At 44.4% G+C, this 18033-nt stretch overlaps 1 protein-coding gene across 1 annotated transcript in view; it reads right to left on the reverse strand.

The window, feature by feature from the left end:
• Positions 1 to 12149, reverse strand: part of LOC109890457 (zinc finger protein 385B-like) — a 48146-nt gene extending 35997 nt beyond the window's left edge. The window contains exon 1 of the mRNA XM_020482393.2: positions 11998 to 12149. The gene's annotated coding sequence lies outside the window, so the exon portion shown is untranslated. The remainder of the gene's footprint in view (positions 1 to 11997) is intronic.
• Positions 12150 to 18033: the final 5884 nt, after the last annotated feature.

Raw genomic sequence — 18033 nt, forward strand, 5'->3', positions numbered from 1 at the left:
TAGGGTGCCAGTTGGGACGTAGACCTAGACCCCTTCACTCTCCGTATCCTTGCAGCTAACTGCTGGAACCAGCTGACCTTCCCAATATCCTAGTTCATCTCCACAGCGATCATTTGTTTAGGTCCGCCGAGACACCCGAGACAGGGAGCCAATTTATTTATGTGCAGTTGACTACCCAGCAACCTCTATGGCAGGCTCCGTCGAGTGTCGTATAAACATGTACATTTCATGGTGAACACAGGGCCCCACAATGCAAAGGCAATGGTAAAGTACATGGGGGGGGGGGGGGGGGATTCCACATGATAACAATGTAGTCTGTAGCTTTGAATCTCATTTCTCTGATTTATGCTGATAGTGGGGTCTAGATTTAAAAACACCTTTTTACTAATGTTAGAGCAACATAATGTGGCAAACTCAAAGATCGGTACATACTATAGAGTTTAATCCGTAGAGTACAACCTTTCTTCATACAGGAAGCGGCACAGGTCCTAATCCAGGCACTTGTCATCTCCCGTCTGGACTACTGCAACTCTCTGTTGGCTGGGCTCCCCGCTTGTGCCATCAAAACCCTGCAACTTATTCAGAACACTTGGTGTTCAACCTTCCCAAGTTCTCCCAGGTCACCTCACTCCTCTGCACATTCCACTGGCTTCCATTCGAAGCTTGAATCCACCACAACACCATGAGGGTTGCCTACGGAGCAGCAATGGGAACCGACCCTTCTCTACCTTCAGGATATGCTCAAACTCCACACCACAACGGGAGCACTCCTTTCTGCCACGTCTGGTCTCTTGACCATCCCAGCCTAATTAAAGGTCTTCTCTGTCCTGGCACCCCAATGGTGGAACAAGCTTCCCCCTGACACTAGGACAGCAGTCACTGCCCATCTTCTGAAAACTTCTGAAACCCTACCTATTCAAAGAGTATATTAAATAAGACATCTCATTGTTATCCCCATAAATGTTTGTTTTTTACTGCACGTGTCTTTTTGTAATAGCACTGACTTTGCTGATAACTCCTTCACTGAGAGAAAAAAAAGATTTACTACGACTCTCACCTAGCTATCTTAAGATGAATGCACTAACTATGTCGCTCTGGATAAGAGCGCCTGCTAAATGTAAATGTAAAATGTAAGGTTATGAGAGCATTCCAATATTGCATACATTTTACCTATTGACATTACAATTGTTGATTTCTATATTGTAGCCTTCAGGATACTTCAACTCAAATGCTCATTCAAATAGTATTCCCAATTCTAGCTTGTTGAACTACTTATCCCCACTACTGTGCAAAAACACTCTACTTCAGTGTTGTGTTCATGAGGGCAATCAACAGAACATGTAAATGAGCGTTTCTTACAGGTCCAGGTGGTCCCTGGCTGTCTGTCAGTTTCTCTGTCTAGTGCCTAATGAACCCCACCCTCACAGTAAAAAGGCACAACAGTCCAGTCTCATACCAGTCAATGAGAACCACTACAGTAAACAAAAGCTGGTATAGGATCTCACAGCGATCATAGAGCAACCCATTACGGGGTCGCTGCCGAGTGACGCAGCGGTCTAAGGCACTGCATCTCAGTGCAAGAGGTGTCACTACAATCCCTGGTTTGAATCCAGGCTGTATCACATCGGGCCGTGATTGGAGTCCCATAGGGCGGAACACAATTGGCCCAACATCGTCCGGGTCCATTCTAACATATCAACACGAAAGTATCAAGTCAAGTTCATAGTTTGCATTCAAAGTGTTTTTTGTGTTTCTGCATTTCATGTGCATAGCCCTGCATCTATAATTTTTCCCAGGCCTATTCTGCCGATTTATGACTTATTTTCCCATGGTGCACCTGACGCTTTCTTATCTAGTAGGCAGTGCACACCTGGGAGAGAGAGGGAAAGGGGGAAGTGGGGATGGATAGGGGGGGATGGAGGTTGACCTCAGGGCTAGAGTCAGCACAGCTCACCTGGATTGCACTTTTCTCATGGGAGTGGGATTTGCCTAAATGGCACATTCACAAACAGTATGAATCTTCCCACACCATCTTCTCAATCATGCGCAGGCCCATATAGAGAACCCTGGAGGCCGAGTATAGGGGCCCCTGCAGCATCCGAGTTCTCCCTGTATCTACCAGGAGGCCTGGGTCATGTTCACAAGAGCATACTGTAGCAAAATGTTTCAGAAAATGAAAACAAGCACTTCTTATTTGACAATTAGAGATACCTCTCAATTTCACAGTTTTTACTGTTTGGTGCCAACTTAACACAACCCTGTTTTCAAAGTATCCACCTCCGATTTCCAATTTGAAATACATGGACTGTTTTGAACAGATTCCCAGTCATTTCTAAAACATAGCCAAGTCACTTCGGGAGTTGGGATACGCAGCTAATATCCTATTCCTTTGAACAGTGTGCTTACCTACAGCAAAACAAGGGCATGCTGTAATCTACAACAGGTATTCTCAAACTGGGGTACGTGTCCCCCAGGGGTACGCACACTCCCAGGGGTACACACATCTAGTGGTCAGCGAAATAACAACGTCAAATACAGGTAGCCTAGTCAAATAAATAATCCAATCACATTAACCGTTACTCTCTCGCGTATGTAGCCAAACGTAGCTGCTGCTCATTCTTTTTGCTCAAAAATAGATAAAATGGTAAAAAAAAGAAGAAGTAATGCCCGCATCCATAGAGACACATACCAGCTCTACTGGTGGTAGTACTGCTTCTACCAGCAGTTCTACACCTGCACTTGTCGACGAAACAAGTTGTTCTGCTTCCACGACCACATCCAATGCAAGCATTAGTAATTCCACATGTGAGGTTCACTTATATTGGGAGTAGTGCCTTTCCTCAGCCACAGTGTGTTATACGTGCAAAAGTACTCTCACAACTCGGTGAAACTTTCACTCGTGAAGAAATTTTGAAACAAAACATGCCAATTTGAAAAATAAGCCACAGATGCTTTTTGAGCGAGAATTAAGACAACTTTCGAGTAGCAATACATGTATAAAAGCAACAGATACCATTAATAAGAAGGGGCTAGAAGCGTTAGATGGTGAGCCCCCGAGTGGCTAGGACAGGCAAGACCCATACTATTGTTTTCTGTATCACTGCGACCTTACCATCTGCCCTGTGAGTTCCCCCAATGGTTTGTTACCGTTGTGCCCCTTCAACCCGAAAGCTAATATAAAAAAGGCATCAGATTATTTATAATCTGTCACAGAAACTGGAATCCATCTCTCCCGACGCTCCCAAATTTATTTTAGGGGATTTTAACAACTATACCTTGCAAAGTCCTGCGCACATATCACCAGTATGTGAAATGTCACACTAGCAAAAATAGGACTCTTGATTTGTGCTATGGGACAATACCAAATGCATTCTCTGCCACCACCAGACCTCCCCTGGGGACATCAGACCACAATGTGGTCTACCTCAGGCAAATCTATTGTCGGCTCCTGGAGAGGTAGAAACCCACAGTTAAAACTGTCCAGATCTGGAATGACAACAGTATCACTTGTCTCCAGGGGTGTTTTGACTGTACAATGTGGGAGGTATTTGAGCACAGCACCTCTGATCTTGATGAACTCACAGATGTTATTTCAGACTACGTAAACTTGTGTTGAGTCAGTTGTGTCTACTAAAACCTGTAAAGTCTTCCCTAACAATAACCCTTGGGTATCAAAATATCTAAAATCACTACTTGCTAGGAAGAAGGCAGTTTATGCTGTGGGTGATAGACAGTCTTTAAGAGATATACAATGTGAGATCAAAAGACAGATACTGGTGGACAAGGAGGCATACAAGCAAAGGGTGGAGAGGACCCTCTCCACAGGAAACGCAAGGGTGGCCTGGCAAGGGATTAAATCCATGGCTAGTACCCCCCACATAGGCAGGAGGAAAAAAACAGTGCTGACCTTGGGGGATATGAGGGCCAGAACATGGCTAATGAACTGAATGTTTTCTTCTCAAGATTTGATTCGGACAACTTTGTGTCGGAGGTGAAAAAAACAAATGGAAGCATCATTACAAATGTTTGAGGGAGTTGTTGTTAAACAGTCTGATGTTTTAATGTTACTCAGGGGATTTAACGTATACAAAAGCCCAGGCCCAGACAAAATAAGTGGACGTGTGGTAAAGCACTGTGCTGAACAATTGGCTGGTGTTTAACAGACATTTTCCAATCCTCACTCGACCAGCAACACGTGCCAGTATTGTGGAAAAACTCAATAATTATACCATTTCCTAAAGCATCTAATCCCTCTGTACTACAGCCCTGTCGCCTTGACATCCTTCGTAATGAAATTCCTTGAGAAAATTGCGAAGTCATACTCAGTGTCACCCAGAAGCTTATCGACCCATTTCAGTTTGCCTATCAGCCTAGCAGAGTTGATGATGCCATTCTTACCCTCCTTAATTAACATAGTCTATAGACATCTAGAGGGTGCCAAATCCCATGTCAGGGTTCTGTTTGTTGACTTTTCTTCTGCCTTCAACACAATCCAGCCTTAGTCTCTGTGCCAGAATGTCATTCGGGACGTCTCCTTAGATGGGGGGCTGGTTTTGTGGCTGTTGGAGTTCCTGAGCCAACGCTTAAAATAAGTCCCCGCGTGTTGGATATACGCAATACCCACACAGGCTCTCCTCAGGGATATGTTTTGTCCCCACTCCTGTACAGTAACAGTTGTACTAGTTCCCATACGGACAGACACCTCGTTAAGTTCGCTGATGACACTGCCTTGATCAGCCTGTTGCATGATGACGAAGAACATCATGGCCCGGTCCTAGATGACTTTGTAGAGTGGTGTGAGGAATCACACTTGGTCCTCAATACCAACAAGACCAAATAGATGTGCAGAGACTTCAGGAAGCGTACAACACCTACCTCTGCAACATCTGTCAGAGGTCAGAATATAGAAATTGTAGAGGAATACAAATATCTGGGTGTCCTTTTGGACAATAAGCTTCAGTGGAGTAAATGTACAGACCTGATCTACAAAAAGAGCCAACAGAGACTGTACTTTCTCAAAAAGCTGTGATCTTTTAATGTAGACTGTACTATTTTGACTCTGTTTTACAAATCTTTTAATGAGAGTATTTTAACTTTTTGTATTGTTTGTTGGTTTGGCAATGCCACTGTTAGCCAGAGAAATATGTTGAGAAGGATTATTACCACAACAAGCAAGGTACTTGGAGTCAAACAGTCAGGCCTGGATGAGATCTTTAAGGTCAGGGCCCTCCGTAAGGCTCACAAAATCATTTTAGACCCAAGCCACTCCCTGTACCTGGACTTTGAACTACTCCACTCTGAGTGCAGGTATAGGGCACCCCTCAGCAGGAAAAACAGAACTAGACAATCATTTGTGCCAGGTGTGATATCCCTCCTAAATAGCTTGGGCTAACGTTCCTATCGACTCCGTAAGGCAAGCAGCCGACCTAGGCCTAATAACCCTCACCAAGGACCCCACTGGATTGAGGGGCAGCTCGGGACTGAGGTAGAAGCTCGGGACTGAGGGGAAGCTCGGGACTGAGGGGAAGCTCGGGACTGAGGGGAAGCTCGGGACTGAGGGGAAGCTCGGGACTGAGAGGAAGCTCAGCACTGAGAGGAAGCTCAGCACTGAGAGGAAGCTCAGCACTGAGAGGAAGCCCAGCACTGAGAGGAAGCTCAGGCAGGTAGTTTGCTCCGGCAGATCCTGGCTGGCTGGCGGATCTGGAAGAGTCTGGTTGACTAGCAGATCTGGGAGAGTCTGGTTGACTGGCAGATCTGGAAGAGTCTGGCTGACTGGCGGATCTGGCTGCTCCATGCAGACTGGCGGCTCTGGCTGCTCCATGCAGACTGGCGGCTCTGGCTGCTCCATGCAGACTGGCGGATCTGGCTGCTCCATGCAGACTGGCGGCTCTGGCTGCTCCATGCAGACTGCCGGCTCTGGCTGCTCCATGCAGACTGGCGGCTCTGGCTGCTCCATTCAGACTGGCGGCTCTGGCTGCTCCATGCAGACTGCCGGCTCTGGCTGCTCCATGCAGACTGGCGGCTCTGGCTGCTCCATGCAGACTGGCGGCTCTGGCTGCTCCATGCAGACTGGCGGCTCTGGCTGCTCCATGCAGACTGGCGGCTCTGGCTGCTCCATGCAGGCTGGCAGCTCTGGCTGCTCCATGCAGGCTGGCAGCTCTGGCTGCTCCATGCAGGCTGGCAGCTCTGGCTGCTCCATGCAGGCTGGCAGCTCTGGCTGCTCCATGCAGGCTGGCAGCTCTGGCTGCTCCATGCAGGCTGGCAGCTCTGGCTGCTCCATGCAGGCTGGCAGCTCTGGCTGCGCTAAACAGGCGGGAGACTCCAGCAGCGCTGTAGAGGAGGAAGGTTCTGGCAGCGCTGAACAGGCGGGAGACTCCAGCAGCGCCGTAGAGGAGGAAAGCTCTGGCTGCGCTGAACAGGCGGGAGGCTCCAGCAGCGCTAAACAGGTGGGAGACTCTGACAGCACTGGAGAGGAGGAAGGCTCTGATAGTGCTAAACAATCGAGGCGCACTGAAGGCCTGGTGCGTGGTGCTGGAACTGGTGGTACTGAACTGAGGACACGCACAGGAAGCCTGGTGCGGGGAGCTGCCACCGGAGGACTGGTGTGTGAAGGTGGCACAGGATGGACCGGACCTCTAATGCGTCCTATATCGACATAACCTGAAAGGCCGCTCAGCAAAGAAGAAGCCAATGCTCAAAAACCGCAATAAAAAAGCCAGATTACAGTTTGCAACTACACATGGGGACAAAGATCGTACATTTGGAGAAATGTCCTCTGGTCTGATGAAACAAAAATACAACCGTTTGACAATCGTTATGTTTGGAGGAAATAGAGGAAAGCTTGCAAGCCGAAGAACACCATCCCAACCGTGAAGCACGGGGGTGGCAGCATCATGTTGTGGGGGTGCTTTGCTGAAAAATACATGGCATCATGAGGACGGAAAATTATGAGTATGAGTATGTATTGAAGTAACATCTCAAGACATCAGTCAGGAAGTTAAAGCTTGGTCACAAATGGGTCTTCCAAATGGACAATGACCCCAAGCATACTTCCAAAGTTGTGGCAAAATGGCTTAAAAACAACAAAGTCAAGGTATTGGAGTGGCCATCACAAAGCCCCGACCTAAATCCCATAGAAAATGTGTGGGCAGGACAGAAAAAGCGTGTGTGAGCAAGGAGGCCTACAAAACTGACTCAGTTACACCAGCTCTGTCAGGAGGAATGGGCCCAACGTATCATGGGAAGCTTGTGGAAGGCTACCCAAAACGTTTGACCCAAGTTAAACAATTTAAAGGCAATGCTACCAAATACTAATTGAGTGTATGTAAACTTCTGACCCAATGGGAATGTGACGAAAGAAATAAAAATTGAAATAAATTATTCTCTCTACTATTATTGACATTTCACTTTCTTAAAATAAAGTGGTGATCCTAAGACCGGGAATTTTTACTAGCATTAAAATGTCAGGAATTGTGAAAACTGAGTTTAAATGTATTTGGTTAAGGTATATGTAAACTTCTGACTTCAACGGTAAATCCACTAGCATTCTGTAATTACACTATTAGTTTGTGACTTCTTACATCTGGAAACAGCTAGATTGTATTTCATCAATCTTGTTAGCCGCTAATAGTCCATACTAATTGCTAATGCTAATTGCTAGCTAGCTAATACTTGTACTGAGTCAGAGCGAACCCAATTAGCTATACAGCCTGATAATACCAGTGATGGTGTAGACCTAAATCAGCATGTTTTTGCAACAGTATCTTCTAAATCAAAGAGGAATATGCGAAGCAAGAATATCTCAGCTACATCTTGTATCTAAGAGAAAACATGAAATGTATCCAAAGATTAGAGTCCACAAGGAAACACTTATCAACACTTTGGTTCCTACTCTTCATTTTAATTCGCTGTCATGTCAAACACTATTGAAAATGCCCACTATTATATTCTAACTATAGAATTTGAATTATCATTCTATTTCCGTTATTTCAACAGTTTACCCAAGTGTGTTGCTCTAAATCGCAATTAACATCGCAATTGCAACATTTGGTTAGAAATACAGCTTAGATTGTTTGGCCATACCGTGCAGCCCTACGTGGCAGTGTGGAAATGAACTGAAATGAGTGCCCGAAATGCAGAAGTTGATGAAAATGCAAAATATTATTTTCAGTTGAAGTTGAACTGAACAGTATAAAACAATCATAATGGAAAAAGACACATTGAAATCACTTAGAATGTATGTGTTGCCACCCTAGGGTCACTCACTATTCATAAACTAAATTTAGAAAGAGATATGATATTTTGGCCATATCACCCGGCCCTAGTTCACACACACCAACACAGTCCTGAAGAGGGCATGACAACACCTCTTCCCCATCAGGATGCTGAAAAGATTTGGCATGGGCCCTCAGATCCTCAAAACATTCTACAGCTGCACCATTGAGAGCATCTTGACGTGCAGCATCACCACTTGGAATGGAAACTGCTAAATAGTTAACTATCTGCATTTACCCTTTTTGCACTAACTATTTTGACTCATCGCCTATGCTGCTGTTACTGTTTAAAGGACCTCTTAAGGATCGGACCCTTTTTCTAAAATGTCACCTAAAATGACATACCCAAATCTAACTGCCTGTAGCTCAGGACCTGAAGCAATGATATGCATATGCTTGATACCATTTGAAAGGAAACACTTTGGAGTTTGTGGAAATGCGAAATGAATGTAGGAGAATGACACATATCTGGTAAAAGATAATACAAAGACAAAAACATGCATTATTTTTTGTTCCATCATCTTTGAAATGCATGAGAAAGGCCAATATGACTTAGAAATCTAGGCGCAATTTAGAGTTGCGCTTTAGGGGGCAATGATCCTTCAGAGGTTAATAAATCCTCTTAAGGATCTCTACAGATTGGTGTTTCACCCTCGGGACTGTTGAGCTAATGTGACTAGCATGAGCATAAGTAACAAGAACATTTCCCACCTATCAAATCAATTGGCCAAGTAGAAAACATAAATCTTTACGACATAGAATTGCAGGAAAATCGTTTTAAAACACCCATAAAAATCAAGCTTTTGGTGTGGTGTATTCATGCATTTCCCATATGGTCTAGCGGTTAGGATTCGTGGTTTTTACCCTGGCGGCCCGGATTCGACTCCTGGTATGGGAATGAATCTTGGAGCAGCAGGTAGCCTAGTGGTTAGAGCGTTGGGCCAGGAGCCGAAAGGTTGCTGGATCGAATCCCCGAGCTGATGAGGTAAAAACCTGTTGTTCTATAACCTAAATGCATTCACATTTTCAATTGCCCACACTAACATAACAAGCTAGAACAGTGCCTGCATCTCAACCAATAGTGAATATAGGCTAAATATCCAAAGCAACATCCAGAGATGTTCAGGCTCCTTGGGCTTTGATGTGATCACTCCGGTGTGGGTGTCCTCAGCAGAATGGTGTGGAAATAAAAGTATTATCTGAGTTTTTCGCCCATGCCTACTGGAGTCCTCCTTGCTATCTAGCAGGAGCGACACCAGTAGACAGTGTCCTTCCCTCCCACCTGCCCTCAGTCATTAACAGAACTGTGGAATTACAGTGCCTGATAGGCTGGGACGAAGGACACTCTCTTCCAGTCGTCCCTGCCTCCCACTAGCACAGCAGACAGGAGCCTAGGGTGACACCGTATGCTAGTTTACTAGCTAGCTTGCTAGTTAGCGACACAGTGTGCTAGCTTTCTAGTTAGCTAGCTAGCACACTGTGTCGTTCCTGCCTGCTGTGTACCAGAGAAAACTGTCTGCGACAGGCGGGGGTGAAGTACACTGTCTACAGGTCATCACCGTCTCCCTCTAACACACGAGGCTTGGGCAACACCGTATACTAGCTAGCTTGATAGTTAGTGACACAGAATGCTTGTTAGCTTGCTCACCTCCCAGCTGCTGTGTACTAGAGTCCTCCGTAGGACTAGCTGGCTAAGCTAGCACACAGTGTCCTTCGCTCCCGCGTGCCGAGCACCTGCCCTCGCTGTTGTTAACAGAACTGTGGGAAAACAGTGCCTGACAGGCAGGGGCGAAGGACACTGTCTACCAGTGTACAGAAAGCTAGCTACCGTAGTCGCCTCCGCCCCTTCTTCTTTTTTTAATTGTTTTCTCCCCAATTTCATGGTATCCAATTGTTTCAGTAGCTACTATCTTGTCTCATCGCTACAACTCCCGTACGGGCTCGGGAGAGACGAAGGTTGAAAGTCATGCGTCCTCCGATACACCACCCAACCAACTGCTTCTTAACACAGCGCGCATCCAACCCGGAAGCCAGCCGCACCAGTGTGTTGGAGGAAACACCGTGCACCTGGCAACCTTGATTAGCGCGCACTGCGCCCGGCCCGCCACAGGAGTTGCTGGTGCATGATGAGACAAGGATATCCCTACCGGCCAACCCCTCTCTAACCTGGACGACGCTAGGCCAATTGTGCGTCGCCCCACAGACCTCCCGGTCGCGGCCGGTTACGACAGAGCCTGGGGTTTATCGGTGGCTGGCATCCAACATTATTGTGCATTAACACCACTTACTGTACTGGAACACCCTCTCCTCCCACCTGTCCTAAATTAAAAATTTACCAGTTGAAGTATAAAGAGGGGTTACTGCAGATGCAGAAATGCCCACATGTCGGAACGCCCCGAAAACAGCAGCTTTTTATCAACGTTCTGATTGGCCAAAGTGGTCAAGCATGTGACGGGCCTCCGCAGTTCACACAAATAGCCTATAGTTCTTCATCATTCCCTCCACCACCATAGAGAAGACACGGAAGAAACCACCTTGTAGCTAGGCCTACCTCTTGGCTGCTATACATATTTATTTAGTTTGTCATTCTATCATTTTTAAGTAAATAGTTTTACCAGCTTCATGTATTCTCAAATTGAAAGAGATCCGCTGCCCTGCGCTCTGGCAGCATTACAAACCTACTAATGATCTACATAACATATATACAAAACAGATCCTTACCTGGTAATACAAATATGAATCTTGCTCCATATTCACACATTTGCAAACACCTCTTGGGAGGTCAAGAGGTGTTTGCCCTCTATACCAAACAGCATGAGCTGCATTACATTAGTATTCTTCAATGATCTGAATGCTTCTGACACAGTGCTTGAGATATGTTAAATGAGTCATTTTTCCATGTGTGACTTGTTTGATACCCAGAAATAGCAACACATAACCAGCTAACAGTGGAATTATGTGAACTTGGCACCTTCACCAAAGTAGAACATTTGCTTTCTTTCTTTTGTGAGGACAACTGTAATCTGTTTAAAAAGGTGTTACGTTTTACACACTTGTTGTCAATTACAAAATCCAAAGAGAACAGCACTCCTGATAATGTAGGTTGGTCCAAGTGTCCAAGCACAGCAGGAAAGCTTTTAATGAAAGGTATGTATCTGGATACACATTTATACTATATAGATAGACCAGACTGAGATGGACCAGAGAGGATTAAACTCAAAACGTGGCTGAAATCTACATTATCGGAATCCCCCCATTGAGAGAAAAGTTTGAGTGTTGCAAAACACCTTTTTTCATAATTGAGCTCTTACACAAAACAAACTGATAGCTTTTGGATTTTATGACGCCAAAGGTTCACAAAGTCAGAAATACCAGAACATATATCATCATGCTGTCAACTATAACCAAGATCCCAATTCTTGGGTGGAACAAAATGCACTACTGTAGACTGTCTTAATGTATTACCAGGTAGGATATATCCTGAAATAGACCGGATAAGTTTGAACAGTGTATCAGGTCAGGCACATTATCATATGATTTCTTTGTGCACGGACAGATTATTCGCTCGTGAACAAAACATCCATAACATACATTAAAAACGCTGCTTGACATTTCTCTTTGACATTAAAGTTACTCTTTCCGATCAACAGCCAGGGTAGAAGTAAGAACAAAACTTGCGCACTGCATTTGTCAAGCTATTTAAATAAACGTTATATATCCTTACCTGCGGACAAGTGATAGGCAAATTTTCCAACAGATGCCAGTGGAATGCCGAGTCAAAACCTGATGATAACGGTGCGTTGTTGTTCGCTCCAAATGTTGGACGGCGATGTGATTCATGATGGGTTGCAATCTTTCTACGCATGCTCACCCGCAGCATTCAGGGGGCTACTGTACTACCTTACCAGACGGTTGTCCTACTTTTTCTCCTTGACTGCGCCGTGCCCTTATGTGCGGTTTAATGACAAAATAAGTGATCTTGATGTGATAACGTGTTAGAGATTATGCATCTGATGGTCATATAGTTGGGACGCTAACAAGGTATCCCAGCCTCATCCAAACCCGCATATGAGATATAGCCTATATGATAAGATATTAATTACATTAAATAAATAATACATAAATCAACAATAGGCTACAAACTGATACATGTGACATGTCCTGTGTCTTATTCAAAAACATTTTACACCATTCAAAATTATTGAATAGAATATGTCCTGTGAAAGTGGAGAAATCAGAGCATTAAAAACTTCCTCAGGCTAGGGTCTATTTTTCTCAATTTCTGCCTGACTGACGTGCCCAAAGTAAACTGCCTGTTGCTCAGGCCCTGGAGCCAGGATATGCATGTAATTGGTACCATTGGAAAGAAAACACTCTGAGGTTTGTAGAAATTTTAAAATAATGTAGGAGACTATAACACAGTAGATATGGGAGGAGAAAACCAACCAAAACTTCGTTTTTTTTTTAGAGCCCATGCTCTTCCATTGAAACGTATAGGGAAAAATGTTTATCTAGCTCCTAGTATGCAGTTCCTATGGCTTCCACTGGATGTCAGTAGTCTTTGTTCAATGTTTCAGGCTGGTTTCTTCCCAAAGAGGAATTATGAGATTTAGTAGTTTGGAAATCAGTCTATCCATGTGCGAAGAAGATGACGCGCAGCTGCTAATATCGTTTTTCTATTGAACATACTTCTTTCCATATGAAATAGTATAATTTAATGACATTTTAGGATACCTGAGGATTACATAGAAATGTATTTTGACTTGTTTTAACAAAGTTTAGCGGTACCTTTTTGGATTCCTTTCTTTGCATGTTGAAAAAGTGGATTACTCAAATAGATGGCACGAACTAAACAGACTTTTTGGGATATAAAGAAGGATTTTATCTAACAAAACGACACAACATGTTGTAACTGGGCCCCTTTGGATGACATACCAGAGGAAGATTTTCAAAAAGTAAGTGAATATTTAACCACTATCTGTGAATTTATGAAACTTGTGCTGAAGGAAAAATATTTTGATGTGGGGCGCTGTTCTCAAACAATCACAGGGCATTAAAATGCTTTACATGCTTTCACTGTAAAGCGTATTGTAAATCAGGCAGTACAGTTAGATTAAAAAGAATAAGCTTTTAACCGATATAAGACACTTGTATGTTCCTAAATGTTTAATATCCATAATTTTTACGATTATTTATTTGAATTGCGGGCCCTCCAGTTGACTCTTTAGCGGGACGCCTAGCCTTAAAGGTCTGGACTGAAAGAGGAAACAAATTAAATTGGATTTTGTGTGTTTTCCTTTAGAATTGTTGTGTGCCATGTGGAGTAGTGTCAATTTTAGGTTGTGAATGTATCCATGAGATGTCTTCACTGATTATGAATATGATGTTTCAGCCCATGTTTTGGTCATTTTTGGATTTAAGCATAAATGTCACATCAGACCAGACCCACACTTTAACTATGATTTAGCAAATTTGCTTTCCATGTATGTCTGCAGATACACTATATAGTTGAAGTCGGAAGTTTAGGTTAAAGTCATTAAAGCTAGATTTTCAAATACTCCCCAAATTACTTGTTAACAAATTATAGTTTTGGCAAGTCAGTTAGGACATCTACTTTGTGCATGAGACAAGTCATTTTTCCAACAATTGTTTACAGACAAATAATTTCACTTATAATTCACTGTATCACAATTCCAGTGGGTCAGAAGTTTACATACACTAAGTTGACTGTGCCTTTAAACAGCTAGGAAAATCCAGAAAATTATGTCATGGCTTTAGAAGCTTCTGATAGGCTAATTGACATAATTTGAGTCAATTGGAGGTACCTGTGGATGTATTTCAAGGCCTACCTTCAAACTCAGTGCCTCTTTGCTTGACATGATGGAAAAATCAAAATAAATCAGCCAAGACTTTAAAAAAAAGTCTGGTTCGTCGCCTGAAGCTACCACAATCATCTGTACAAACAATAGTACGCAAGTATAAACACCATGGGTCCACGCAGCCATCATACTGCTCAGCAAGGAGACATGTTCTGTCTCCTAGAGATGAACGTACTTTGGTGCGAAAAGTGCAAATCAATCCCAGAACAACTGCCAAGGACCTTGTGATGTGCTGGAGGAAACAGGTACAAAAGTATCTATATCCACAGTAAAACGAGTCCTATATCGGACATAACCTGAAAGGCCGCTCAGCAAGGAAGAAGCCACTGCTCAAAAAACGGAATAAAATGCCAGACTACAGTTTGCAATTGCACATGGGGACAAAGGTCGTACTTTTGGAGAAATGTCCTCTGGTCTGATGAAACAAAAATAGAACTGTTTGGCCATAATGACCATCGTTATGATTGGAGGAAAAGGGGGAGCCTTGCAAGTCGAAAAACACCATCCCAACTGTGAAGCACGGGGGTGGCAGCATCATGTTGTGGGGGTGCTTTTCTGTAGGAGGGACTAGTGCACTTCACAAAACAGATGGCATCATGAGGATAGAAAATTATGTGGATATATTGAAGCAACATCTCAAGACATCAGTCAGGAAGTTAAAGATTGGTCACAAATGGACAATGACCCCAAGCATATGTCCAAAATTGTGGCACAATGGCTTAAGGACCACAAAGTCACGGTATTGGAGTGGCCATCACAAAGCCCTGACCTCAATCCCATAGAAAATTTGTGGACAGAACTGAAAAAGCGTGTGAGAGCAAGGAGGCCTACAAACCTGACTCAGTTACACTAGCTCTGTCAGGAAGAATGTGCCAAAATACACCCAACTTATTGTGGGAAGCTTGTGGAAGGCTACCTGAAACCTTTGGCCCAAGTTAAACAATTTAAAGGCAATGCTACCAAATACTAATTGAGTGTATGTAAGCTTCTGACCCACTGGTAATGTGATGAACGAAATAGCTGAAATTAACAGCATTCTGAAAAGCTGTACTATTATTCTGAAATTTCACATTCTTAAAATAAAGTGGTGATCCTAACTGATCTAAGACAGGCAATTTATACTAAGATTAAATGTCAGGAATTGTTAAAAACTGAGCTTAAATGTATTTGGCTATGGTATATGTAAACTTACAATTTCAACTGAATATATAAAAGTATGTGGACACCACTTCAAATTGGTGTATTCGGCTTCAATACTTCAATACTATCTCAGATTTTTTTTGTGTTATTGCATTCAGCTGAGAATAACTTTTGGATATCAGAGTGGCGGTAACTCACAAGCATTTCTAGCAATATGTCCACGATTACGACATTCCCGAATCGGATCCTTTGTTCGTACCCCCCAGGGAAATTTAAATGATTCCAGAAGCCGATCCCAAAGAACACCGGCGGAGAGGAGGTATTCGGAGTGGACTTCCTGGAGTGCGCCGGAGTTCGACTCAGGAGACGCACACACCAGCGATACTACCATACCCGCTTCCGAGTATATTACTCGCTAATGTTCAGTCTCTGGATAGTAATGTTGACGAGCTCAGGCTGAGGATTTCCTTCCAGAGAGACATCAGGGATTGTAACTTACTCTGTTTTTTCGGAAACATGGGATATCGGGATATACAGTACTGTCTGAGTCCATACAGCCAGGTGGCTTCTCAGTCCATCGCTTAGACAGTAATAAATATCTGTTGGGGAAGAAGAAGGGTGGGGGTGTATGTTTCATGATTAACTACTCATGGTGTGATTTTGTTCACGTGACCTAGAATACCTCACAATTAAACGCCGACCGTATTACCTCCCAAGAGAATTCTCTTCGGTTATAGACACAGCCGTGTATATTCCCCCTCAAGCCAGTACCACGACGGCCCTAAAAATAGCTTCACTGGACTATGCAAACTGGAGACCACATATCCTGAGATAGCTTTTATTGTAGCTGGAGATTTTAACAAAGCAAATTTGAGGAACATTTTACAAAAAATCTATCAACACATTGACTGTAGTACTCGCGCTGCTAAAACACTTGACCACTGCTACTCCCACTTCCGGAATGGCTAAAAGGCCACCCTCCCTTTGGCAAATCTCAACACGACTCCATTTTGCTCTTCCCTTCCTGTAGGCAGAAACTCAAACAGGAACAACCCATGCTAAGGACTATTGCTGGTCTGACCAATTGGAATCCATGCTTCAAGACTGTTTTGATCATGCAAACTGGGCTTTGTTCTGGGTAGCTTCCGAGCATTACATATAAACTCAGTCACCATGTCGGTGTATTTGTCTATCAGGAAAGTGCAAACCACTGCATTTAAACATGGCAAGGTGACTGGAAATATGGCCGAATACAAACAGTGCAGTTAATCCCTCTGTAAGACAATCAAACAGGCAAAATATTAGTATAGAGAGCAAGTGGAGTCGCAATTCAATGGCTCAGACACGAGACATATCTGGCAGGGTCTACAGACAATCAAGGAGTACAAAGGGAAAACCAGCCACATCGGACACTGACGTCTTGCTTCCAGACAAGCTAAACACCTTCTTCATCCACTTGGAAGATAACACAGTGCCCCCAACGTGGCCCGCTACCAAGGACTGTGACCTCTCCTTCTCTGTGGCCGACGTGAGTAAGACATTTAAGAGTGCTAATCCTCGCAAGGCTGCCGGCCCAGACGGCATCCCTAGCCGCATCTTCAGAGAATGCGTAGACCAGCTGGCTGGAGTGTTTACGGACATATTCAATCTCTCCCTATCCCAGTCTGCTTTCCCCACATGCTTCAAGAAGGCCACCATTGCTCCTGTACCCAAGAAAGGTAACTGAGTTAAATAACTTTCGCCCTGTAGCACTCCCTTCGGTCATCATGAAGTGCTTTGAGAGGCTTGTCAAGGATCATATCACCTCTACCTTACCTGACACCCTAGACCCACTTCAATTTTCTTACCACCCCAATAGATCGACAAACGATGCAATTGTCATTGCACTGCTGCCCTATCTCATCTGAAGAAGAGGAATACCTATGTAAGAATGCTGTTCATTGACTGTTGCTCAGCATTCAACATCCTAGTACCCTCCAAGTGCATCATTATGCTCAAGGCCCTGGGTCTGAACCCCACCCTGTGCGACTTGGTCTTGGCCTTCCTGACGGGCCGCTCCTAGGTGGTGAGAGTAGGAAACAACAACTCCACTTTGCTGATCCACACTGGGGCCTCACAAGGGCGCATACTCAAGCCCCCTCCTGTACTCCCTGTTCACCCATGACTGCGTGGCCACGCACGCCTCCAACTCAATCATCAAGTTTTCAAATGACACAACAGTAGTAGGCCTGATTACCAACAATGACGAGACAGCCTACAGGGAGGAGGTGAGGGCCTTGGGTGTGTGGTGCCAGGAAAATAACCTCTCACTCAATGTCAACAAAACAAGGAGCTGATTGTGGACTTCAGGAAACAGCAGAGGGAGAAGGAGGAAAGTTTCAAGTCAGTCAGTGTACAAACTGAAATAGTCCACCCACACAGACAGCGTGGTGAAGAAGGCACAACACGCCTCTTCAACCTCAGGAGGCTGATGAAATTTGTCTTGGCGCCTAAAACCTTCAAACTTTTACAGATGCACAGTCGAGAGCATCCTGTCGGGCTTTATCACCTGGTACGGCAACTGCACCGCACACAACCGCAGGGCTTTCCGCAGGGCGGTGCCCAACGCATCGCCAGGGGTGGTGCCCAACGCATCGCCTCGACATCTACTGCACCCGATGTCACAGGAAGGCCAAAAAGCTCATCAAGGACAACAACCACCTGAGAAACTGCCTGTTCACCCCACTATCATCCAGAAGGCG

The sequence above is a fragment of the Oncorhynchus kisutch genome, linkage group LG5 (genome assembly GCF_002021735.2).
Source record: "Oncorhynchus kisutch isolate 150728-3 linkage group LG5, Okis_V2, whole genome shotgun sequence".
Lineage (NCBI taxonomy): Eukaryota > Metazoa > Chordata > Actinopteri > Salmoniformes > Salmonidae > Oncorhynchus > Oncorhynchus kisutch.